The 14898-nt window shown below is 35.8% G+C and overlaps 1 pseudogene; it reads left to right on the top strand.

Moving 5' to 3' along the window:
* The first annotated feature begins 507 nt into the window (after positions 1–507).
* LOC125134601 (olfactory receptor 5AC2-like) lies at positions 508–1430 on the top strand (annotated as a pseudogene).
* The last annotated feature ends 13468 nt before the right edge of the window (positions 1431–14898 follow it).

Here is a 14898-nt window from a genome sequence, read left to right as displayed (position 1 = left end):
GGTCATTTAATTTGTTCTCATCTATATTGCAAGAGGTTTCTTTTGTGCGTGTGTTATCCTTACTAACCCTAAATATGCAAAATGTGTCACAGATTCTTCTCCCACATATTATTGCTTTTCCTCTTTGCTTATGGATTTTTTTTTGCAATGTCTTTCTTGCGTGGTTATGCCTATATTGAATCATTAGTTTATTTATTTCCCACATGCAATGGTTTTGCATTTGCATCTCTTTTTTTTTCTGCAATAGTTTCCATATAGATTTAGTATTAACTCACATATTTGCACTTAGTTTTGTTTTTTTTCCCCCAATTTTAGGGTCAGATACCTAAACACAGAATTTTTAAACAGACTCACCATAGGATGAAAATTAAACTTTGAAAACTATCGACTAAATGGAAAGTGACAGTAGGATACAATTTAATTTGCAAATACAATGCCACAACTTTGTGTAATCTTTAGTGATTGTCTTTGTCACATATTTTCACATTACAGGGATCAAGTGTGAGTATGTCAGAAGGAAACAAGACTTTGGTGACTGAGTTTGTTCTTATAGAGCTTACTGAGCAACCATGGCTGCAGGTCCTCCTCTTCATTGTGTTCATGGCCAGCTACCTCATCACCATGGAGGGCAGTCTTGGACTGATGGATTTTATTTGGAAAGATGCCCACATTGACCCACCTATGTATATGTTCCTTGGTGGTTTAGCCTTTGCAGATGTTTGCACTTCAACCCCTGTAACACCTAGGATTCTGGTCAATTTCTTAGACAAGGCTGCAATGATATCCCTAGCTGGGTGCATCACCCAATTTTACTTTTTTGCTTCCATTGCAACTGCAGAATATTTCCTCCTGGTAGTGATTGCCTATGACTGTTATGTAGCCATACATAACCCCTTGTTTTATCCAGTGGTGATGGCCAACAGAATCTGCAGTTACTTAATAAGTATTGCATATGCAATTGGCTTTCTGCATCCCCTGAGTCATGCAAGTTTATTATTAAAACTGACTTTCTGTAGATCTAGCATAATACATTATTTCTACTGTGAAATTTTGTAACTGTTCAAAACTTCATGCAATGACTCATCCATTAATGCACTATGATACTTATTTTTGCAGCTTTTATACAAATATCCATTTTAATGACCATCATAATCTCTATACCTGTGTGCTCTTCGACATTCTGAAAACAAAGTCTGAGAAGGGCAGAAGCAAAGCCTTCTCCACGTGCAGTGCCCATCTGCTCTATGTCTCATTTTATTACAGCACTCTCATTTTCATGTGTGTGCACCCTGCATTGGGCCTAGCTGAAGATCAGGACAAAAATGTATTCTCTATTTTACATGATTATAATTCCCCTGCTAAACCCATTTATTTACAGCTTAAGAAATAAAGAGGTTATAGGTACCTTGAGAAGAGTTGCAAAGAAGTAAACACCTCTCAAGGGAAATTTCATATTCTTCCTCCTTTCACTCTTTGCATAAACAGGTCCCCAAGTCTTGCACATTGGCCACAGTTCTCACCTTTCATCAGAGCACCAGAGGTCATGGTCACCGAGCACTGGCTGAAGGAACCCAGCTTCAAGCAATGTTTACTTGGATGTGGAAATTACTACTGCAGTTGTAGTTACTACTTCAGTTGAAATGGCTCACATCATTCACAGTTAATTAGAAATATTATAATTCCTTTTTATCTGAACTTTAGGCTTTGAAAATTTGCTCTCTGCAGGGAACTCCTCCTCCTAATTTTATTAATTTTTTTAAATAACTGACAGTAACTGAGGCTGGTATATAAGTGTGAGTCATTTGGTTCATGACTGATGCTAACTCACTGAGGTAGACCTGCATGTAAACAAGACTATGGGATGCTCTACCACATCATGGTAAAGTGATAGAAACTTAGATTCTTGACAGAAAAAAGGTTTTTCAAATAAAAGTGAGGAAAATGAAGAAAAATGAGGAGGTTTAAAAAATTGATGCATCTCAACAACTAAAAAAAAACAAGGAAGCTGTCTTGAATGGAGTGATGGAACATCAAAATGTAAAACTTCCCATATCTGGAAATCCACACACTAAATTTCATACTGGATATCATATGATACTCATGAATCTGCAGATTTTGGAGATATCTCAAGATACAGACTTTTCAAATATTACAGATTCCCTATACACTTCTTATGTGAGTATTTTGTTTGCAATAAAGTATATGGCTGTGGATACAAAATTGAGGTCGTGATCTCTCAAATCTGAGACTGGGTTCTTGTGAGCTCAATCTCAGCTACCAATTTACTATGAATTTACTCTTTATGTTCTATTATAAACTTTTAAAATATTGTGTAATTTTGAAAAAAATAAATGTACTCCCCTGTGTACATCTCAGTGTGAACTTTTTTTTTTAGGTTGAGTGTATGGCGGTACTTAATGCTTCTGATTTCTGCAATGATATTTCATGACTGAATTGTTAAAGCCAAAATCAAATTTTTATTAACCCGTTAGCAATACAATGCTAAAAAATATTTTATATTAATCTAACCAAGGCACAATTGTCATATATTGCAAACTTAATAACAGTTGATTAATATTTGATATCTATAGGCATTTAATATTTGTAATACATCTCAAAAATTTTGCTGTGTCTTTGTTTGAAACAGGATATAAACAAAGTCTAGCTATTGCATTTTAATGATGGTTTTTAAGTCTCTTTTAATATAAAAAGGCTTTTGTTCCTCATTTTTTCATGTCATTTATTTGTTGAAGAAACTGGTTCATGGTTCCTACAGAGTTTTTCACAGTGTAGATCTGGCCGAAAGAACCTTTGTGATGAAAATAATGTATTCCTTGTAAACTGGTAGATAAAATTACGTCTAGAATCTTGATTAAATCCAGAATATTTTATTTTATTTTTATTTTATTTGTCTTTTCTAGGGCCGCACCTGTAGCATATGGAAGTTCCCAGACAAGGGGTCGAATCAGAGCTGTAACCACCAGCCTACACCAGAACCACAGCAACGTGGGATCCAAGCCACCTCTGTGACCTCCACCACAGCTCAAGGCAATGCTGGCTCCTTAACCCACTGAGTGAGGCCAGGGATCGAACCCACAAACTCATGGTTCCTAGTCATATTCGTTAATAACTGAGCCACTCCTAAATTCAGAATATTTTCATTTTAGTTAATTAGTTGTGGACTTCCAACTGTGTGCCATTAAGAAGGAAACAATTCTGATTATGTTGTTTCACAAAGTTATCCATTTCATCAAGATTTTCAAATTTATTTGTCTAGAATTGGACAATGACTTTCATAATGGTTTTAAAATGTACTGCGTTTGGAAGGTTATTTCCCTCTTTTTATTTCATTTTATTTTATTTTTTCATTTTATTAGTTTAAAAAGTTTAGATAGTGATTTTCCTATTTTGTAGGTGTTTTAAAGGAACTAGCTTATAATTTTTTAGTACATCTAATTTTGTTTGCTATTAACAAAATCATTAATTTCTATTAGTTTAAAATGTTTCCCATCTGCTTTCTATTCTTGAAATATATTGTTTTTCTTTTAGCTTTTATATTTAGAGTTGAATTAATTTATTTTCAGTTTTAATTTATTATCAATACTCTGTATATTAATGGCTTGTGATATCATAGTATTCTGAATTAAATTTAGTCATTGAGTATTTCATATGTTTTTGGCTTTCTGTCTCTCCTTGCTCATGTGGGAATTCTATTTATGTTACTATTCTGTAGGTCCAACATTAAACATCAGTTCTATTTTGAAATCTTACTGCAATACAAAATTTCTAAACTGATTATTTTATTAACACAACCATTCTTTTTATTTACTCATTTTATTTCAACTTCACTCTTATGAATCACATTGTCTCTTACACCCATTTAATATTCATCATACTGAAAAAGAATTGTGAAAAAGGCAGAAGCAATGCTTTTCTACAGCAGGGCCTAAATGCTCATTGGTCTCTTATTCTATTATAATGCTCATTTTTTCAGACGTGTGAGTCGGAATATAATAAAAAATCTTTGTCTAAGTAAATGAGCAATGTTTTTCTGTTTCTGTTATATTTGTCTCTGATGAATGATTCTTAGATGACAATATGTGGTCTTTCGTTATTACCTAACATACAATTTTGCAGAAAAACACTATATATAAGTTAGTATACATTTTTACTGCTTAGTTTATGAAACTCTTCGTGATTCGTACACCTCCTATGCTCAGACTGAGCCTAAATTATATCTATGTTTCCAGGTCTACAGTTTTCATTACGTAAGTTTACTGCCTTGGTGACAGCTGATTTGACAAGTAGTTGCATGATGCAAGACCTCACAATCTAAAGGACTCATGGCTTCTCTCTCTAATTTTTGTGAATGTCATCTTCCCATACACCTACCTATGCCCATCCATCCTATGAGGTCAGGCCATGAGCCATGGTTTTATACGTCACCATGGATGCCATGTTCAGTTAATACCACCTAGGATTAGGTTAGTATGTTTCACCACACTGGAGTAGGGATTAGGAAGATAGACTCCATGCTGGAGCTATGTGGTCTTCTCTGAGTGAGAGTTACAGACAGGAGAATTACTTTGCTTTTGGAAGAAGAGGAGCAATTCATTTTCTGCAACAACAAGAAAGGCAGTCTTTTTTCAGGTACTAATGGCCAGGCACCATCATCTTAAGAAGAATAATTTGGCAAATGACATGTAGGTTCTCCAAGACAGAGTAATTGAGGAAAATCTTCAAAGGATAGTTTGGCAGGTCAACTAAGATGGCAGAGTAGAAAAACCCTGAGCTTGCCTCTTCTCATGAGCAAACCAAAATCACAACTATTTGCAGAACAGCCATTTTCAGAACAAGACATGAAGAAGAAACCACAGAGAGACAGGTAAGTGAGGCAGGACCTGTGACACAGTGAAGTCCCATATCCCGGGAGGGGCAACCCGCAAACTGGAGAATAATTACATTGCAGAGGTTCTACCACAGGAGTGAGAGTTATGAGCCACATGTCGGGTTCTCAAGCCTGTTGGTCCTGCACCAGGCAGATGAGCTCCCAGAGCATCTGGCTTTGAAGTCCAGACGGGCTGAATTTCAGGATTTCCACATGATTGGGGGAAATAGATATTTCACTCTTAAAAGGCACACACAAAATCCTACAGGCTTTGAGGTACAGGGAAAAAGAAATAAATGAGAGGAACCTGGGGCAAACCTACGTGCTGGTCTTGGAGAATCTCCTGGAGAGGTAAAGTGTGGTGGCAGCTCACCCTGGGGATATAGGTACTGATGGCAGCCATTCTTGGGAGCTCCTTCTATCTCATTGACATGGGTACTGGCTGGTATCACTGAAGAATCCTCCCACTAGCTCATTAGCAAGACCTGGCACCAACCAAGAGCCTGTAGGCAACAGTGGTGGGATGTCTCAGGCCAAACCACCACATGCCCCATCCATTAGCTGACAGGCTTCCCAAAGTCTTCCTATGCCCACAGCCCCTCTAGAGACACCTCTAGACATAACTGTACACCAAGGGGCTAAGACCCAGATCCACCATCAGGCGGCAGGCAACATCCCTGTACTCCAGGAGCCTGCACTAGCCTCTAGACCAGCCTCATTCACCAGGGTAGAGACGCTAGATGCATGAAAACTTCCATCCTGCAATCTGTGAACTAAGCCTACTCACATCAATCCAGACTGTACTCTGGGACAATCTGGGCCCACCCCTGCCCACTAGCAGGTCAACACAAATTTAGGACACCCTGGATCTCATGACAAATTGTGTCAGAAACCACCCTGTTCCTCCTCCCAACCAGTGATATGACGTCAGTTCCAGGACCTGACTCTGTCTGCCAGTAGTCCAGCACTAATTCCAGGATCTAGATTTACCCATAAGTGGGGTAGGGGGAAGTAGTCCCAGAGTCTTCTCAACCCTGAGTGTGCCCACCACTGAACCAGCGCAAGCCCTGGGGTCCCAGGGGTTTCTGCAGTCCATCACATCATGACTAGGCCCTGCTAACCAGCAGCTAGTAGCATCCATATTAGGCAAGCTTGGCAACCAACAAGACTAGGGACCAAACAAGCCTATTGAACCACCCACATAAAAAAAGGACTCACACAACCATTAGGAGGAACCCTAGAGAATATAGTTTGGGTGATGAGAGGGGAGTCTGCTGCCGGGATAAATAGTATATCTCCTACAGAAGGCCACCTCTCCCAGGTCAAAAAATGTGACTTTCTTTTAAGAGCCATTGGAATTTATTTAAGGGTTGAGTTAGAGTTGTAGCCTTGGGTGTGAGAACAGTGGTGATCTCAACAGTTTGGTTTTTTATAAAGATGAGGTTGGACCAAGTGTAGGGCATGAATGGTGCATGAAAGAATATTAGAAAACATACAAAGGATATTAAAAGATTATGCCAGTATTCCAGGTAGGAGATGGAGTTTTCTCGAATTTAGAGAGAAGTGGATGGTTTCAATATACATTGAAGAGATACAAGCTGTGGGTTTGATAATGGATTTGAGGGATGACCCTAATTTTTTTTAAATGGGGTAGGTGCAAGATAATGCAATTAATTCAAAATGGGAAGGCAGGATGAGGTCAATGTTTAGTGATATGTTTGAAGAGACTCTAAGTTTGGATTTGAACTTGTTGAGTTTGATGAGTCTTTGACATGTTTAAAGAAATTATCATTTTATGTTTTTGCCACCTTTGTCAAAGATGAATTGACCATAGGTGTCTGGGTTTATTCCTAGGTTCTCTATTCTGTTCCATTGGTCTGTGTGTCTGTTTTGGTACCACTACAACACTGTCTTGATGACTGTGGCTTTGTAATATTGCTTCAAGTCTGGGAGAGTTATGCCTCCAGTTTGATTTTCATTCCTCAGAATTGCTTTGGCAATTCTGGGTCTTTTGGGGCTCCATATAAATTTTTGTATTGTTTGTTCAGGTTCTGTGAACAATGTCATAGGTAATTTGATAGGGATTGCATTGAATCTGTGGATTGCTTTGGGTAGTATCACCATTTTTACAATATTAATGTTTCCAACCCAGGAACATGGAATATCTTCCCATTTCTTTACATATTTAATTTCCTTGATTAATGTTTTGTAGTCCTTGGCATATAAGTCATTTACCTCCTTGGTCAGGTGTATTCATAGGTATGTGATTTTTGGGGGTGCAGTTTCAAAAGCTATTGTATTTCTGTGTTCCTTTTCTAATATTTTAATTGTTTGTATACAAAGGGTGACTGATTTCTGAATGTTAACCCTATATCATGCTACTTTGCTCAATTTCTAGATCAGTGCAAGTAGTTTTTGGGTTGAGTCCTTGAGGTTTTCTATATACAGTATCATGTCATCTGCATACAGTGACAGTGTTACGTCTTCTCTTCCTATTTGGATGCCTTTTATTTCTTTTGTTTGTCTGATTGCTGTGGCTAGGACTTCCAGTACTATGTTGAATAACAGGGGTGAGAGTGGACAACCTTCTCTTGTTCCAGATTTCTGTGGGAAGGTTTTCAACTTTTGCTGTGGGTTTGTCATAAATGGCTTTGATTATGTTAAGGAATGTTCCCTCTACACCCAATTTGGTGAGAGTTTTTATCATATGTTGGAATTTGTCAAATGTTGTTCAGCATCTATTGAGATGATCATGTGCTTTTTTACTTTTCTTTTGTTAATGTGGTGTATGATGTTGATTGATTTGGGTATGATGAACCATCCTTGTGCACCTGGGATGAATCCCACCTGGTTGTGGTGTATGATTTTTTTGATATGTTTCTGGATTTGGATGGCTAAATTTTGTTGAGAATTTTTGCATCTGTATTCATCAAACAGATATTGGCTTATAGTTTTTTTTTTGGTGGTATCATGTCTGGTTTTGGAATTAGGTTGATGGTTGCATCATAGAATGTCTTTGGGAGTGTTCCTCCTTCCTCAACCTTTTCAAAAAAATTAAGGAGAAGGGGTATAAGTTCCTCTTTGTATGTTTGATAGAATTTGCCTGTGAAGCCATCTGGTCCTGGACTTTTACTTGTAGGGAGTGTTTTTATAACATTTTCAATTTAATTTCTAGTGATTGGTCTGTTCAGCCGATCTATTTCTTCTTGATTCAGTTTTGGCAGGCTGTAAGTCTCTAGAAAGTTTTCCATTTCTTCACGGTTGTAAAATTTGTTGGCATACAATTGTTGATAGTATTCGCTCATGGTTTTTTGTATTTCTGCAGTAACCTTTGTGACTTCTCCTTTTTCATTTACGATTTTGTTTATTTGGGTTTCTTCTCTCCTCTGTGAGTCTGGCCAGAGGTTTGTCAATTTTGTTCACCTTTTTAAAGAACAAGCTCTTGGTTTTATTGATTTCTTCAATTGTTTTTTGAATCTCTATTTTACTGATTTCCTCTTTGATCTTTATGATTTTCTCCCTTCTGCTGGACAACTGCATGCAAATCAATGAACCTAGAACACACCCTCACACCACGCATAAAAATGAACTCAAATGGATGAAAGACTTAAACATAAGACAAGACACCCTCAAACTCATGGAAGAGAACATAGGCAAAACATTCTCTGACATCAACCTTACTAAAGTTTTCTCAGGTCAGTCTCCCAAAGCAACAGAAATAAAAGCAAAAATAAACCAATGGGACCTCATCAAACTGAAAAGCTTTTGCACATCAAAGGAAACCAAAAAGAAAACCAAAAGATAATTTACAGAATGGGAGAAAATAGTTTCAAAAGATGCAATGGACAAGGGCTTAATATCTAGAATACACAAGCCACTTGTACAACTCAACAGCAAAAAAGCCAACAACCCAATTGAAAAATGGGCAAAAGACCTGAATAGACATTTTTCCAAGGAAGATGTACAGATGGCTAACAAGCACATGAAACAATGTTCAACATCCCTGATAATTAGAGAAATGTAAATCAAAATATCATGAGATACCACCTAAAACCAGACATAATGGCAATCATTAATATGTCCACAAATAATAAGTGCTAGAGGGGGTGTGGAGAAAAGGGAACCCTCCTGCACTGTTGGTGGGAATGTAAGCTGGTACAACCACAATGGACAACATTATGGAGATATCTGAGAAATCTATACATAGAGCTACCATATGACCCAGAAATCCCACTCTTGGGCATATATCTGGGGAAAACTTTCCCTAAAAAAGACACATGCACCTGCATGCTCACTGCAGCTCTATTCACAATAGCCAAGACATGGAAGCAACCCAAAGGTCCATCGACAGATGATTGGATTTGGAAGATGTGGTATCTATACACAATGGAATACTGCTCAGCCATAAAAAAAAAAAAAAAACATTTTCAGCAACATGGATGGAACTAGAGACTCATCCTGAGTGAAGTAAGTCAGAAAGAGAAAGACAAATAGCATATGGTATTACTTATGTCTGGAATCTAATATATGGCACAAATGAAAATTTCTACAGAAAAGAAAATCATGGACTTGGAGAATAGACATGTGGTTGCCAAGGGGGAGGGAGAGGGTGGGGGGTGGATTGGGAGTTTGGGGTTAGTAGATGCAGACTATTGCCTTTGGAAGGGATTAGGAATGAGATCCTGCAGTGTAGCACTAGGAACTAAGTCTGGTCACTTATGATGGAGCATGATAATGTGCGAAAATAGAATCTGTACATGTATGTGTAACTGGGTCAAAAAAAAGAAGAGATTATCTGGTCTTGGAATGTGGAAATGTCAAGAGTTAATAAGATAGAAGAAATTAATATGCCCTAAAAACTGCTCAGAATCAGTTTACCAAGTTGCCTGAAGAGTAAACTCTAATGAAACAAAGTGTGTTTCTAATTGTTACACTGGGGTATGTCTAGGATGATTCAGTTGCTGATTTGCTCATAATGCACAGTAGAATCACTTTACCTTCATCCTATAGGGAATCCACTGGTAACTTTCACTGAGTCAATTCCAAGATTGTTTTTACTTTTTCACGAAGAGTAGAAATAAATATGACCCTGCAATTGCGGCTTCCAAGGAAAATCTTTGCACAATGAACACTGCTTCGTTTCACACTTCCATTTGTTTTCCTTTAAGGCTTTTAAGAAGAGATGCAGCCACACATGTGAGAACAGGTTATCAGCTTGGCAATTGGTAAAGATGACTCTGGCCTTGATGTAGTGTACAGTAGAGGGAAATACACATTGTATTCTATATTTTCTTTGAAAAAATACACAATTTTTCCTTCAAGAAAACCGCCACTTTCTCATTCTCCCCAGGACTTACAGAAACTGAGTGAGTACACCAGGATCTAATTTTAATTATTTGTTATTCCTCAATTTGCCTATCTGATAATTAATTATCCCTGGTAAGGAATAAGTGTCCTGGCAACTCTAACAGATTTTTTGCTTCTCTTTAGGACAATTTCATATGCCTGTCATAAATACTAGATGTTTAACTGTTGAGGAAACAATCATTACAAATTTCTTTTTAACAGTAAACTTAAATAATAGAAGAATGAAACAAATGGGGAAAACAATGGTATGACAATAGTTTCAGGGATTATTTCATACTACAGAAAATTTTCTTGTTGGTATATCCATAACTATATTTTGCTGCTCAAACTTCTTTAGCTTATTCATGGAATCATGAGAAGATGAAGTTAAATCACCAAGGAAAGCTTTTTAAGCCCCTTAAATCCCAGTGGATAAGGAAGTGTACATATGTATCCATATGTAGGTATCTATCTACCTTTATCATCATCATCATCACCATCTCTATGTTAATGGGAAAGATCCAAAATTCTTAATACCTCTTAATTTAATTTTGAAATTGAGAAATACCAATTACAGGTTAAGAGTTGGCACAAAAGCTAGATAAGCTTAGGACAAAACCTCCACTTTGGAAACTAAATGACCTTCACTCACTGTCCATGAGGCCAGTCTTCAGCAGAGTCCAATCAGTCAATTCTCTTGCTTTATATTGTGCTTTCAGGTATCCTTATGGGTATATCATTTAAAAGATATATTTTAAAGCTAATTTGTATCTTTTATTTTCTTTGTCTTCTTTTTAGGGCCACATCTGCAGCATATGGAAGTTCGCAAGCTAAGGGTAGAATCAGGGGTTCAGCCACTGGCCCACACCATAGCCAGAGCAACACCAGATCCAAGCTGAGTCTGAAAGCCACACCACAGCTCACAGCAATGCTGGATCCTTAACCCACTGAGCAAGGCCAGGGATCAAACGTACATCCTCATGGATGCTAATCAGATTTGTTTCTGCTGAGCCATGATGCAGACTCCTTAAAGCTAATTTTTTTCTTGTTCTAAGTGAAGATAGAAAATGACAATGCAGAAAAATTTTAAGTTCATACAAATGCAATTTTGGTAAATAGGTAAATTTTTGCATGTATTTTTACCAAGTATATGTACGAAATTGTGTTATTCCTTTTATTTTGAGAAAGAGCTGAATTTACACACTAAACTATAAGATTTTTTTTCCCCTTCTAGGGGAAATCTCTGCATTCACTTCCAAATATCTTATGATTTTTTTTTTAGACTTATTTTCAGGAAAAATTTATATGTCACAGAAGAAAGTGAAATTATTTAAGATCACATCAAAAATTTCATTTGCATTATTGATAAAAACTATAAAATATTTATCAATGTATCAAAAAGAAAGGCACTTAGTTATAAAAACAAAAAAAATTTGTACTTGTATAACTAACTTTATTCATTTACAAAATATTTTTGGGTATTCAGAAAACAAGAAAGAAAAATCAATGATTGAAGTCAGATGGAAGTCAAAATATTCAAAAGGATGTCTACATAATCCAAAATATTACTCAACTAAAGATGTAGTTTTACACAAAATTTACCTGTAATAAATTCTTTTTTGGGGGGGGGGGTGGCTGCACCTATGGCATATGGAAGTTCATAGGCTGGGGTCAAATTGGAGCTACAGCTCCTGGCCACAGCCACACAGGATTGGAGCCACACCTCCAACCTACACCACAGTAATGCAGTAACACTGGTACTTAACCCACTGAGTGAGGCCAGGGATCACACCCGCATCCTCATGGACACTAGTCAGGTTAATTACTGGTGAGCCACAATGGAAACTCTGTGAAATTCTATTTTTTAATTAAAACATTTTTATTGCTATCTACTAAGTACAATAATAGCACTATCATTCTTTTTCTCATCCTCACTATTAACAGGCTTTTGTACATGTACACCTACATATATATAATTGTATAAATAGAATTTATATATTTTGTTTACATATATACATATGTTTGTGTTTTTATCACAAACACTTTTTTGTGATGTTTCTGAGAGGATATTTCTCTCTCTACTTGTTTCCTTTATTCTTGCCTCTCTTCAAGGCAACAAATATTAACCTGGAATCTATCAATTCATATAATCTTTATGTTCTCATAGTTATATGCAAATAATGTATGTGTGTGTGTGTAAATATACACAAAGAGTGAGAATTTTAAGACTTTATTATTTGTTTGTTTAATATGATTATCTCATATATAGTTTTGTGCATCTTAACCTTTCTCACTTCCCTAATAATTGCGAAATTTTCCTTAAGTCAACTGGTAGAGCAGAAACTCATTTTGAAATGGCTGCCACGATATTGACTGTTATGATTATACCAGGATTTGCTCAACCATTTCTTCATCCTGATTAGTTTTTATATTAGCTCCAGGCTTTTGCCACCATGATCAATGCTGCAGTAGAATTTTCTTCCTATGAACGATAGGTTATTGCTATAGAATGAATTGCAGACATGCATTGCTGGGTTGAAGAGTAAGTGTATTTTTATTTTTTAAAAGACTGAAAAATTGTTTTTAAAAGGCTTGATCATTTATATTCTCACAATTAAGTGTGAGAGTTGCCTTTTCCAAATTCCACTAAGCAATAAGCTTTACTAATCTTGAGTGAAGTTTGGTCTTACTGTTATTTTATTTGTGCATTTTAAGTATTGGGGAGGTGAGCAACTTTTCTTACATTTTTTCAATGTGTGGACATTTTTCTGTGACTTGCTCATTCAGTTCCATTTTCACTTTTCTATTGAATTATTCAAATTTTCTTATCAACTTGTAATATTTTTTGTATGTGATAGGTATTGATATTTCACCTATTAATTGCATACATTTCTTCCTAAGTTTTATTCATCTTTCACTTTGTTGTAGATTCAATATATACTCCATTTTTGTGAAGTATTAGATTAGATATACCTATATATTTCCTTATAATTGATGGTTTTTTATATTAGTCAAAGATTTTAAAAATACGTTTAAATTATATTATTTCATAAATTTTCTTAGAATGTTTTAATTACTTCTTTTGTTTCATTATTTTTTCAACTTTTAAAAAAGTCCTTTTTTTCTGGGCCAGGGATCAAATCCAAGTCACTCCTTAAGTGCTTTATTTGGCAGCAGTTTTGAAGTAGGCATCGGAAAGGGACCATTCTTACTTTTTTTCTGATGGGTAGGCAAATATAGTCATACCATTTATTGAATAAATCATTATTTTTCTCAGTTGAAAAAGCATTCCTGTAATGTATTAAATTCCAATATATACCTGAATCGGCTTTGGAATCTTTGTTTTGTTTTACTATTATGCTTCCCTACTTCTATGCCATGTCATATTCTATGGAGTGGCTGTATGTTTTAATGTTACTGCTGCATATTTGATTTTCTTACTGTTCATATTTCTGTTATCTCTTCAAAATAATTTTATTTTATATGAATTTTATGCCTATGTTGTTACATTAAAAAGTGATTAAGGAGTTCCCGTCGTGGCGCAGTGGTTAAAGAATCCGACTAGGAACCATGAGGTTGAGGGTTCGGTCCCTGCCCTTGCTCAGTGGGTTAACGATCCAGCGTTGCCGTGAGCTGTGGTGTAGGTTGCAGACGCGGCTCGGATCCCGCGCTGCTGTGGCTCTGGCTAGGCCGGTGGCTACAGCTCCGATTCGACCCCTAGCCTGGGAGCCTCCATATGCCGCAGGAGCGGCCCAAGAAATAGCAACAACAACAACAACAAAAGACAAAAAAAAAGTGATTAAGATTCTAATTGAAACTAATTTCAACTATAGTGAAATATTATAATACTAAGTCTTTTCATCTAAGAACGTATTTTGAATATTTTTTCAGAACTTGCCATTTGGTAAATTTTTGTAATTTTATTCATATGTTAAATTTATTTCAATGAATTTTAAAGTGTTATGACTATAATAACTGAAATCTTCCCTCTTATTTCTCTTTTTTGTTTGTTATTATTTATATAGTAAAATCTAGTGATTATGATTCATTCTACATTTGGTACTTAAGAAAGCTAAAATATCATTTGTCTAATTATAACAAAATAAAAATAGCAAAACATGAATTTATCTCCTACAATTCTTTTCATATTTTATTATATTTATTATATTACTTTACTTAATTTTGATATATTTGATCCATTACAGTTTCTAAGATAATGCTTCATAATAATTTCAATCTGTTCTTAATTTAAAGAGAGATGCTGTATTATTTAGAATGTGTGCTATTTGTTTTGATAATTATTACTCTGCATATTTAAACAGCTTGGTTCTATTCTTATATTTATATTAGATTTCTAGATAAGAGATTAAATTGCAATAAAATTTTCCAAATTACAACATAAGCTCACATCTCTTATACAAGACATGAAATCATTACTCTGTGTGTGTGTGTGTGTGTGCATTCATACCCCCCCAATTAATAGGACTAGTTTCCCAAATACTTATTGTTTGGAAAGAATATTAACTCTAGGACAAGAGGCAAATGTTCTAATTAAAGATAATACATAAACAAGGAAAATGCATTTTTTTCAAATAAAATGTGATTATGTTCATAGTTTTTCAACGACTGTCTTCTTCATCTACTCTTTCACTGCAGTAATAGCC

The sequence above is a fragment of the Phacochoerus africanus genome, chromosome 1 (assembly GCF_016906955.1).
Source record: "Phacochoerus africanus isolate WHEZ1 chromosome 1, ROS_Pafr_v1, whole genome shotgun sequence".
In the NCBI taxonomy this organism is placed as follows: Eukaryota; Metazoa; Chordata; class Mammalia; order Artiodactyla; family Suidae; genus Phacochoerus; species Phacochoerus africanus.
The sequence above is the reverse complement of the archived record's forward strand: the minus strand, read 5'-3'. Positions and strand labels throughout refer to the sequence as shown.